General features: G+C 44.0%; 1 protein-coding gene across 3 annotated transcripts in view; it reads right to left on the bottom strand.

The window, feature by feature from the left end:
• dlgap4a (discs, large (Drosophila) homolog-associated protein 4a) overlaps positions 1-12,704 on the bottom strand; it is a 197,964-nt gene that overhangs the window by 144,731 nt on the left and 40,529 nt on the right. Inside the window, exon 1 of one of the 3 annotated variants that reach the window (XM_064299452.1) lies at positions 4,967-5,248. The exons of the other annotated variants lie outside the window; for them this stretch is intronic. The gene's annotated coding sequence lies outside the window, so the exon portion shown is untranslated. Of the gene's footprint in view, positions 1-4,966; positions 5,249-12,704 lie in introns of those variants that run through there. 3 annotated transcript variants of the gene reach the window in all.

The raw sequence follows: 12,704 nt of genomic DNA, 5'->3' as shown, positions 1-12,704 counted from the left end.
TACGGCTAACGTTGTCCGCCCTTAGGCAACGTAGCTATGGCTAACTGCAGTCACAGTCTGCCCATGGGCACAAGTTACAGCATGCGTCACAGTTGCATGGCAAAAAGTTACGCACTGCGTCACAGTTGTCATGGCAATGTGCTACGGCAGTCACAGTGCTCTGGCCCAGTCACTAATGCGCACTCTGCCAAGGCAAAGTTACAGCTAACTGCAGTCACAGTCTGCCCATGGCAGTACGCAACGCAGTCACAGCTGCATGGGCACAAAGTTCGCTAACGCAGTCACAGCCCTGGAACACAGTACTGCATACAGTCTGCTCATGGGCAATGTGGCTACGGCTAACCGCCACCACAGTCTGCTCATGGGCAATGTGGCTACAGCTAACCGCCACCATAGTCTGCTCATGGGCAATGTGGCTACGGCTAACCGCCATCACAGACTGCTCATGGGCAGCAAAGTTACAGCTAACCGCAGTCGCAGTCCACCCTTAGGTAACATGGCTACGGCTAACCACCATTACAGTCTGCTCATTGGCAGCGTGGCTAACTGCCGTCACAGTACACCTGTGGGCAGCTCCGCTACTGGTAACTGCTGTCGCCATCCGCCCATGGGCAACGTGGCTATGGCTAACTGCCATCACGGTCTGCTCATGGGCAGCGCAGCTAACTGCCATTGCAGTCTGATCATGGGCAATGTGGCTAACCGCCGTCGAAGTCTAACCATGGACAGCGTGGCTACGGCTAACTGCCTAACTGCCATCACAGTACGCTTGTGGACAGAGCGGCTAACCGCTGTCACAGTACGCCTGTGGGCAGCTCTGCTACAGCTAACCACAGTCGCAGTTCACCCTTAGGTAACATGGCTACGGCTAACCACCATTACAGTCTAATCATGGGCAGTGTGGCTAACTGCCATTAAATTCTGCTCATGTGCAGCAAGGCTAACTGCCATCACATTCTGCTCATGTGCAGCGTGGCTACGGCTAACTGCCATCACTGTACACCTGTGGGCAGAGCGGCTAACCGCTGTCACGGTACGCCTGTGGGCTGCTTCTCTACAGCTAACCGCCGTCGCCGTCCGCCCGTGGGCAGCATGGCTGTGGATAAAAGCAGTCACAGTCCCACCTCTCAGGCTGCCAATACAACTCCCACAAGTAGTTTGGGCCCTTGCCAGTCTTTCTTTGTTTTGCAATTTTTTTTGTTTTTATTCCCTTTTCTCCAGAAAGAGCACTACTGCTAGATGTGCCATTAAATTCCTGGCAGGCAATTTTAACGGCAGCTCAGGAATGACTAAGCAATGCACCTTGGGTGAGAGAGAGAGAGAGAGAGAGAGAGAGAGAGAGAGAGAGACGTTTTAATCAGAGCACTGCAAGCACTGATGGGTGGGGGTGACAGATCCCCCTTCCAGCACTTTCCGCCCAAAAAATAAAAAAATACGACATGACATGACACAGCGCAAGGGCAGAGGGCAGGACTGAATGTAAAGGGACTCAAAGCAGCAAACCAGAGAAACAAGCACATCATTATTCAAAATAATACTAATAATATTAAAAATAATAATAATAATAAAAACCAGCACACCAGCCTCTAAAAAAAGTATTGAAAAGGCTAAGGCCTCTGTTCATTCTAAAACCGCAGAGTATGGGCAGAAACTGAGGGAGGATTTTGAAATATGCAGCTTTATTTAATTTCTTTGTAAAGTTTTCCAGCGATCTGGCCAAAGCAGCCAAACCATAATGCCAAGTCAGCAACAAAAAGTGGAACCGGTATAAACAAATAGACCCCAAACAAAACTATAATCATAATTGATTAGATTCGGGCATTCGCTCAGCGTGAAACTGCAGGCTAGCATTCAACTCCGCTCTTGCGTTTCTCCCCCCAACCTCAGGGAAACAGATCTGACGGACATCGGCGCCGTCCTGCAGCTTCTCAGGAAAAAAAAAAGAAAGCAAAGAAAAAGTAAGAGGCTTGTGGCCCTGGGGAATGATTCCACTTCAAAAAGAAACCCAAGTTATCAAAGCTCTTCGCTCCTCTGACTCCAGGAACAATTTCCGCATTCTGAACAAATGGGATTTGATTCTACTTTTTTTTAAAGTTTGATGCCACCTGTAGCACCTGTCCAGCGTGTGCTCTAACCCAGGGTTCTCAATCCCGGACCCGGTGAGCAGTGGGGCGGCCAGATTTCTAAATTAAGCATTTCAGTGCGTTATTTAAGCTATTTATTGGCAAAAGAGTCTGCGCACCTTGTTTCCAAATGCCTAGATTGGCTGCTGATCAAAGGAAAATCACAAAAACCAGCAGAGACTGTGGCCCTCCAGGATGGGAGTTTAAAACTCCTGGTATAACCTGTACTTCTCCAGGAACACGGGTTAGATTCGATCTCTCAACCTTATCTGAGAAGGGCCGGTGAGGCTGCACGTTTTTACCAACACTTAAAAAACCCTGATTAAACTACTCAGTGCATTCACTCAAGATCACGATCTTTAATTATTTCAACTGGCCTATATGATTGTTTATTAGTTGAATCAGGTGTTTTAGTGGCAGACTAGAACAAATGTCTGTATCCTCACAAGACCTTTTTGGGACAAGACTGGACAACCCTGATCTCTAGCGTTATAGTAAACCTCAAAGCATAGCTACTCAAATCACGACCTGGAGGTCAGAGGTGCTGCTGGATATTTTTTTGCCTGAGAGTGAATTAAGGGGTGATGTATAAAGTGCCACTGTAGAGGGTGAAAGAGAGAGGTAGGCTACTGTTGAAGAAAATGGATTTCAGTGGTGTCATTAGTATATGCGTCTGCACATATACCGTACGTGCCATGAGGTTGTCAGAGCCAACACTCTACTCACAAGTATGCGCTCACGAACAGAGACATTACACTTTCTGAAGTACGTACGTTTTGCTTTATTCCAGTGAACGTGGAGGATAAAAGCTCGTATGTGGGTGAAATAAATATAACTGGGTCTGTCCGTTGTCATTTGAGGTGCCTTGGTCACTGGTCAGGGTGTCTGGCATAATGCCTATAAGGAACAAAGTGAAAACAATCCAGGTTTGATGCAAGGAACCCGTGATAACGACAGAAAGGCATAGATCGTTTACAACCGCGGGTAGGCTACTCAAGATCGGCAGGCTGTTAGCGTTTCTATTTGAACAGGAGTTGGTATTTTAGACTCAGAACTCTGGGAGGCCAGAAATCCAGGTCACTGAAACAGTTATAACAATTTTATTGAGGTCATTAAAAAATTGCGCGTCAAAATGGGGACGCAAAACCATGTTAATTTGACAGCTCCTGGAGTTTAATAGAGGGAAAGATTAAAAAAAGAACAGTGACCTGGTAGGCTACTATCGGATGTGGAGGAAAGCATTACAAACCGGCGTTGTATGTCCTTGTATGCTCTAAGACGTGTGGGAAATGCCAATGCAGTCATTTATATTATTATTGTTATTATTATGCCTTTTCCGTCATTAGCATTTGTTTTGACAACTCCTTCCTGGGGACCAATCTGTCACAACAACGCCGTCCACTTAACAATCTAGGGATGCGTTGTTGGCTGCCAATGAATTATTAAACACTACGTTCTTCAAATGGGCTTTTAATTGTTGGATTCCTGGCGGATACCAACGGTGCAGGCACACGTCTCTTTTCACTTTCAAATTAGTATATCCTTTTACCAATGCAGGGATTCCGCTCGCTGGGACTAACCCACCTCTTCCTCCCCAGCAGTGGATCACACTGCCCTGAGATTCCTTGTGTCACTGAATCCCTGTACGACCCAATTCCTTCCCTCCCTCCCTATTCGCTAAACGCTGCATTAAGTTTGAATCAACGTGAAAACAAGCTGCCTGCCTATGTAACGCGTAAACAGGAATATATATGAATGAGAGAGAGAGAGAGACAGACCTTTACAACCCTGTTCTGATCTTCACCAGATTAAACGGGGAGCGAATTGGCACGTGTTGGCTCCCTCTGGTTTTAACATTTTAAAAAATGTACCACAAAACGCATGTTTCCCCCATCCAGTCTCCAGTTAGCGCCTCTCGGACGGACGGGTTAATGATGTAAGGTGAATTTAAGAAAATCCTCAGACACATTAAAAGACTGTCAAGGCATTGGTGGAACTCGACACCTGTGTCATTGTGACCAATCCGTTAATACGCTGCTACCACACAGCTGTTTTAGTGGGTAGCCTACACAGTAAAGTGTTCAATGTGAAATCATTTCTTCAATATACATATCGTTGTGATTTAACTCACATGTACTCTGTTAGAGCTGAATTAACACTGGACATTTCACTGTGTATGCTGACGTCCTGGGTCATAGACTGACGTTTCAATTTTGGATCTATGCGTGAGCAGACTACGCAAGAGTAATGCTGCTGTACTGTATCTCCGCTGACTTCACAGAGCTTGCATGTCGGCGTAAATAAACTTGAGCACCCCATAAAGCATTCCACTCCGTCATTGCGTCAGTGTAAAACCAACAAAAACGGAAAATGTCAACAAATTCACACTTTTTCAGTTCCATTTCACCAAGGCACTGTCAAATGTCCCATCACATCCCCAAAATGAAACAGTAATAACAAATAAATTAAATTCTGTTCATTTTTGTTACATTTTCGTATAAGCAACATATTCATCACAAGTTCAAAAATGCAACAATGAATATATAAATAACATACGAATACATGACTGCCGCCAAATAGCAGTTAATGGCGAAAAAAAGCATCTTACAGCCCACTACCGAATGAACCGCTATTCCTTCCCTTCAGTCACCGACAGTTACTGCAGACGTAATAGCCTACATATTTCAGATATACCAAACACCTACAGTATGTGTAGAATAACATATCAATCTTCCTATTCTCTCCAGCATTCGTATGAAACGATGGACATGACATAAACAGAAACTGTCTTGTAAATCAAAACCACCAGCAATTCACGTACCCAGCGCTAACACGTAACGTACCTTTTTCCGTTTTTTGTTTGTTGTTCCGTTGCAATGTAACCAGAGGTGTTATCCTGATCGTGTCTGTGAAGAGTCCGCGATGTGACAGAGATTTTGTAAGATCGGAAGCTCGCGTAATTAATGCAACAATTTGACTGCAATACGAAATGTTTTGTGGTTTATTTTTAGTTTTTTATTATTATTCTTATTATTGTTTATCTTTTTGGATTTTTATTAGCGTACGTCAAAGACGGCAAGGGAAATGCGAGCGCCCCGGCTCTTCGTGATCCCCATTACAGCTGTTCATTCACGTATGCCATGAGGAGGGAGAGCTCCGCGAGGAGGGCAGTGATGCTGCAGCGCTCAATGGACCGTTGGGACTTGGGATGAGAGAGAGAGAGAGAGAGAGAGAGAGAGAGAGAGAGAGTCTGGAAGCGAAAATACGGGGGCCGTTTGTCGAAACGTGCAAAGTAAGCACCACTGACAGCCACCCACGACCAATAGTGCAATAGTTTCGTCATATTTTCAGGAGTAACACTATATCGCCATTAATTTCGCGTTCTATTTTAAATCTTTGGTAAGATTAGTTTGCACGCTAAACATGCTTGTGGTCGGAGACTGCCTCTCACGCAGACACATATATATACTTCGACAATGATGAAGTAATGCAGTGACGAATATTGTCCATTATTTATTGCAAGAGAAGTAGGCGTACGAGTCTAACCCTGATATGTCTGCCAACACTGTAAACACGTATTCTCCCTCACCTAAGTCCAGAGAGAACTGGCAGAATGCTTTTATATCAATTTAAAATGCATTTCTATAGTCTCTGACATTATTTGAATTCATGCAAGGTCAAGTCCTGGACTTGGCCAAGCATATGTACTCCACATGCTGAGTAGATATGGATACACCCCAGAGCACCTTGCATCTCCAGAATTACCACCCAAAAAAAAAACAAAAAAAACTAGTAGGTCATTAGTTGAGACAGTGGTAGGTTCATTCTGGTGCCAAACTGTGACCAAGTTCCTTCATGTGGGAACGTTACAACTTTCCTTGACACCAACACCGAGAGATGGGAAAGGCCACACTGACTTTAACACCCCTGTTGCAGTATTGATATTGGCTAAATGAAACAGTTTTAATGAAATGGCAGCTGCAGGCTGCATGGTGTGTCCCCCCCCCCCCCCAGATATTTTGATAAAAGGAACACTATCTGAAAGTCCAATGTGAGGCACACACAGAACGCACTGGTGAAATGGTTGACATGCCCGTTCTCAAGATAGATTTTTCCTCCTTTGTTTTGTTACCCATTTCACAATGTCAGCATGAAGGTTATTGCATGTTTTTTTAAATTATTATTTTTAAAAGCACACAAGAATCTAACATATTCCACAAGGTACAGTATTTAACCCATTCCAGCCCAAAATTATTTTCTAGACCTCCCTATGGTAAAAACAATCCATTTGGTACACATGCTTAAAATGTGAAATGCAAATAAAAACAAAAGACAACAAATTAAAAAAAAACTTTGGGGGGAACAAATGGTGCTGCACAATCATTTTAACATTGTAACAAGACATGATGCGCTTAATTTGAAGAATACGATTTAATCTTTTTTCAGTTAAGTCTTTTATCACGGATAACTCTAACCTATTTTCATGCTCAATCTGCTTTCGTGTGTGGTTTCGAGTATGCACAGTCCATTTTTAATACTTTCTATGCATATACTTCTTTCTATTGAGTGTGGAACTCTATAAAGCTATTCATGTCATGGCTTATGATAAGGGCCAGATCGCACCTGTGGGTAGTTCTTTATGCACAGCTTGTAATATTATATTATATTAATTATATTATCACCTATATATAAAAACAAAAGAAAACTGAAAATGCATCAAGAAAATTGCTTTACATCAGGGCTGCCCAACCCTGTTCCTGGAGATCTACTGTCCTGTAGGTTTTCACTACACCCCTAAACAAAGCACATCTCATTCAACAGCTAGAGATCTCGCTGAGCTGAAAATCGGTATTGAATCAGTTGCCAAATTAGGATTGAAATGAAAACATAAAGGAGGGTAGATTTCCAAGAACACGATTGGGAAGCCCCGCTTTAAATGTTTTTTTCGCTAAATAATGAAAACATATTCACGTATACACTATTAGTAATATGAAATATTATGCAGAATGAGCCTTCAAATGATATGTAAGGATATGTGACAGACTGGGGCTCAGCTGGAAAGCTTGGAAATGAAGGCACATGGCACCATTGGGCTGGAAAAGGCTAAATATAATTACCTCTTTAAGTGTCTGCAGTGTTTGAGTTTTTGGGTGCACATTACTGTGGTTCTGGATGTTCTGTACTTGTTTCTGTCATTCTTCGCACCCCAGTGAAAGGCATTCAGTGTACTGCACCACAATGGCTCTCCGAGTCTGTACAATACACACTAATCATAATTCAAAAGCCGATAACACAGTCATCTGCCTATAACTGCATATTGGCATATTGGATAGTTGTATATTCTCTTTTTTTAATTTGCTACGGTACAGAGGTTGTCCCCATGGGTGCATGGACAGAGCATAAGGGTGGTGTGTCCCTGTTTCCTTGTCCGGAAAACATGTGTTCTGTGTGTGTGTTTGTGGAAAACACATGTTGTGTGTGTGTGTGTGTGTGTGTGTATATATATATATATATATATATATGATCCAAATGACACAAAAAACACTTAAAGAGAAGCATCATTACCATCACTCATGGTTTATATATGTGTGTGTGTGTGTGTGTATACTGTATATATATATGACACAAATGACACAAAAAAACATTTAAAGAGAAGCATCATTGCCATCACTTGGGGTTTATATGCCTGTGTGTGTGTGCGCGTGTGTGCGTGTGCGCGCATGCGTGCGGGTGAGCGTTCTTTCCTGCCTAAGATCTCACAGCTGTCTCTTTGTGTACTGATTGACATGACTGACATGCAAATGAGGGATTGGCGTAGGACTCCATGTCATCCGTTCAGCTCATATCTCTCCCCTGATAAAACCGTGCAGACAAATCTGAAAAACCTTGCAGGGGGCATTACATTAAGCCATCAGGGAAGAAAAAGATTCATTAATAACTCCCCACAATTTTGAAACTGACAATTATTATCAGTCCCTGCTTGCAAATAATTCCATATGAAAAAGGGCCTATGGGGGAAACATTCAGAAGAGGTTAATTGGATAAGACCATGACTAACATAAGCGTCTGGGCTGAAGGCATGCAAATTGTGAATGGAGCTTTTCCGTTCCACTCTTCCTGTGACGTTTAATTTCAATCAGGAGAGGTAGTTCTTTAAGGTAGTTCCTTGTTTGCAAATCCCTCAGACCAGAGAGCTAAAATTCTATCTTGCGACTGTTTAGTCAAGACTGGGTTCTGCCCAGACCCAGATGACGATCCGGACTGTGTCATGTTCAATGTGCAGACGATGACAGGCACGCTGAGGTTTCTGGGCATGCCTGTCCTGAATTCTGTTTGTTCTTGTGGCTCGGAATGCGTAGCGTCACACAAACATTGCCGATTTACATGCACTTATTGTATCAGAGTGGCTACGTCTTGCAGGATTGTGAGGGGGTGGGACTGAATTGTTTGAGGAGGGTCCAAGACCTCAACTTTTGGCCTCAGTCACCAATATTACATCAGGCTCATTTACCAGATTATTTGTGTTTGAAATACAGTAGTGCTCGAGCTAGTTTACAACATTCCCAGACTAGCAAGTATAAGTGCAATATCAATAAAGCACTAAACTTAAGTGAACATATTTCAACCTAAAACTACAGAACATATTGTAAAGCATGCTATAACAATCCTAGATTATATTCGGGATGGGTTTTTGAACATCAAAATGCAGTTTAAAGATACTTCACATGATGCTCCATAATCCAAGTGAGTCTTAGACTCCTGCAAATCGACTCCTGACCTTAGTCTAACCGGGTCTTAGACTCCTGCAAATCGACTCCTGACCTTAGTCTAACCGGGTCTTAGACTCCTGCAAATCGACTCCTGACCTTAGTCTAACCGGGTCTTAGACTCCTGCAAATCGACTCCTGACCTTAGTCTAACCGGGTCTCAGAGTCCCGCAGATTGACTCCTGATCCTCGCCCAACCAGGTCTTCCTCCGGACGAGGCTGCTGGTGCTGCCGCTCATTGTACTTTGTAAGATCCTGCTAATGTGGGGCTAATGGCGGCTAATTGAACGCTGCAGCCCTCTATAAAAGGACGGCACTCATCTTCTCAGCTGCGCAGCACCACAATTAACCACATTCAGAAACCATCTGCACTCAGTGTTTTCAGCTGAGTTAAGGCTAAAAGATTCAAATGTTTTGGCACATTGCCTTCATCTGTGAAACGGTGTTGTATGCTGAAGGCAGTTTCATATGCCCAACTCTCTCAGTGCCACTACAGGTGTGCAAGCTAATTAGAAATGAACTACCAATCACAAACAGAGCCTCTATTTTCAGGTAGGCTATTAACAAATACTTAGCACGTGGTAGAAAATCCAAGAAGCATTTTACATTTTAAACAGAAATGGAGCTCTTATTTCAACCTGCTGGGTTAAAACAAGGAAGGAATTTGGTGGCTACAAAAGATCTGCACCGTCAAAATGCATTGAGACATACAGTATACACAATAAATTAGATCATGCCCACCTCGTTTGGAAAAAAGTCATAATAGCGTATTATCTTTAGGTGTATGAAAGCTGTTGATCATCACTGAAGTGGCTAAGTGTCTGTTTATAAAATCAGTTAGTTCATGATTGTAGTGCAATGAGTTATGCCAAATGACTGTAATGCAAAGTAATGTAATGTAATCACAGCCAAAATCAGGGGCATTAAGAACCTAGGATAGAGACCACATGCAGAGTACTGCTCTTTTTGTAAAGAACTCTTTTTGCATAATTAATACTGTACATTAAGACAGGTAAGAGCACCCCCTCCCCACTCAACCTAATCTGTCAGAAAACCCACAAAGTATCGGAGGATCTCTACCCTGGCACACATGACAACCCTCTCGTTTGAGCAGGCTGTGGAAAACATGGCCTGTGATGACCTTCACAGTGAAATGTCCGGTGCCAATTCAACTCTGACAGTGTTAATTCAACTCTTAACAGATAACATTTGGTCCCGCTGGAATTTTACGGTGTAGTTCTCAGTTATATCACAACTGAAGGTGTTGTAGGAAAGGGGGGAGGGGAGCGAGTTTCTAGTGTGAAAACAGTTATGAAACACATCTGAGGAAAAAACATGCCATCAAAGGCGAGGAAAGGACAGAGAGAAGACATTGAAAAAAAAAAATCGATGCCTCTCGGTCCTGAACACGCTGGTCATGGTCAAACCGCTTATCATCCGTTTTTTTTTTTTGTCGCTGCTTAATCGCGTAAGCGTGTCTTCCAGCTTCCAGCCCGAACACCTACATGCAAGTAGCTTACAAGGACTGTGAATCTATCGGATGCGAAGGTCCTCATCTCCCTCCAAATGGCCTTTAATATTAGAAAGCCAGATGCACGCGGAGAATATTGATCTGGCTTTCTTGCGGGAGTGCGACGTGGCGTTTCCTTGGCAGATCCGTCTGTGGATAGCAGCATTTGGCAACAATGCGGTGGACCCCGGGGGAGGCGGTGCCGTAACTTTTACCGTAAGCGGGACGAGCCGGCTATGACCAGGCGCCGAACTGCAAAAAAACAATATAGCCGCCAGGCGCGCGCAACCGACGGCCAGCTGGTCAAATACACGCGCCGAGAAACGCGAAAAGTAGACTCGCCGGGCTTGGGACGAAACCGCACTGGCGTAGCCCGGCACGGAAAGGGAACGCCTCTGTCGCACGATGGCGGAGAGGACTTCAAGAAGGAAGGATAGACAACGGATCTGCGCCGAGCCTCTTTACTTTTCCCCGACGCGCTGCCTACTGTATCAGGCGCCGCGCAGACCCCTGGGTAATTAGCTCAGCGCAGACAGCTTTCAGGAGTCAGGCTTAATTTATGCCTCGGCTGGCTCAGGTGTTCCGCGGTAAATGAGCTGTTTGCGCATTTCTGCCTGCCAGGCTTGTGTAACACAGTCAAAACACAGCGCTGCGTTACAAACGTGCATCGCCAGGACCTGTTGCATGAGCGTCACGGGCCCTGTGCTGAACTTGACATTTTTCTAAAAGCTTACATTTATTTTTTTCTACTGCCACCCTTTCAAACAGCACTGTTAATTTGCGAGTGAAACAAGGGAGCTCCTTGTATCACCTATAACTCGCACAAATCGCCACCGAAAACTCATGATGCCATGATATGCTCCCTATACATGTTTCCACATCTAATTAACTGATTCTGTTAGCATCAGTGCAGGATGCCATTGTTCACTGGTGGATATAGACTATAGGCCCTTTTTATCTCTCTCCGCTGGCTATCTGTATCAGGCCCTATGCACCTACCCCAGACCCCTTCGTTCTGCTGCCGCTGGACACCTGCCCCTCCCGCATGCCTGCAATTCCAGGTCACGTCTCCTGTCTGTCCTGGTGGCGGAATGAGCTTCCCACTACAGTCAGGCCAGCTTTCTGAAGGCTCACCTTTTGCACCATGGCTCCCCTGACCCTATTTATATATCCTTTCTTTCTTTCTTTCTTTCTTTACTTTGATTTCCTTTTGAGGTAATGTTATAGGTATATTTGTGTAAAGACAGATTAACTGTCAAGTGGTACTTTCTTATCTTACAATACAAATTGTTGTTTGTTAGGTTACAGTTACACTTATCGATTATGAATGGGCCTCTGTGGCTTCTTGGTGAGATGATATTTTTGTATTCCTGAGAGTAACACTGAGGTTCTCCACTAGTGTATATCGCTCTGGATAAAAACACCTGCTTTGTGGTTAGATAGACCTTTATTTGACCTGGGAGAGGTCAAGTGATGGCAAAGCTCTCTTTTACAATAGCGTCCTGAGGATACAACAATATAACAAATACTCAAAAATATATGAAATGTCACAAAAATATAGCAAACAATGTGAAAATATGCAGATAAAATGGCAATTACATTATGACAAGCAAGTATAAGTTTCCTGAAAAACATCACTTTAAAACTATACCAACCTCCACCCTTCTGGGAAGGCTTTATACTAGATGTTGGAGCATTGCTGCAGGGATTTGTTTCTGTTCAGCCAGAAGAGCATTAGTGAGCTTGGGCACTGATTGGGCGATTAGGCCTGGCTCGCATTTGGCTTTCCAACTGATCCCAAAAGTGTTGGATGTGGTTGAGGTCAGGGCTCTGTGCAGGCCAGTCAAGTTCTTCCACACCATTTTCGAACAACCATTTCTATATGGTAAATGGACTGCATTTATATAGCGCTTTTATCCAAAGCGCTTTACAATTGATGCCTCTCATTCGCCAGAGCAGTTAGGGATTAGGGGTTAGGTGTCTTGCTCAAGGACACTTCGACACGCCCAGGGCGGGGTTTGAACCGGCAACCCTCCGACTGCCAGACAATCGGTCTTACCTCCTGAGCTATGTCGCCCCTATATGGACCTCACTGTGTGCCCGGAGCCATTGTCATGCTGAAACAGGAGGGTTCTCCCCCCCCAAACAGTTGGGAAAACACATAATTGTCTAAAATTGTATGCTGTAGCATTGAGATTTGCCTCCACAGGAACTAAGGGGCCAACCCAAACTATGAAAAACAACCACAGACTAAGGGGTGTCCAGATACTTTTGCTCATATAGTGTATGTATACATTGTAAATT

This window comes from Anguilla rostrata, chromosome 11, assembly GCF_018555375.3.
Source record: "Anguilla rostrata isolate EN2019 chromosome 11, ASM1855537v3, whole genome shotgun sequence".
Taxonomy (NCBI): Eukaryota; Metazoa; Chordata; class Actinopteri; order Anguilliformes; family Anguillidae; genus Anguilla; species Anguilla rostrata.
Note: the sequence above shows the minus strand (reverse complement) of the source record. Positions and strands in the feature narration are given on the sequence as shown.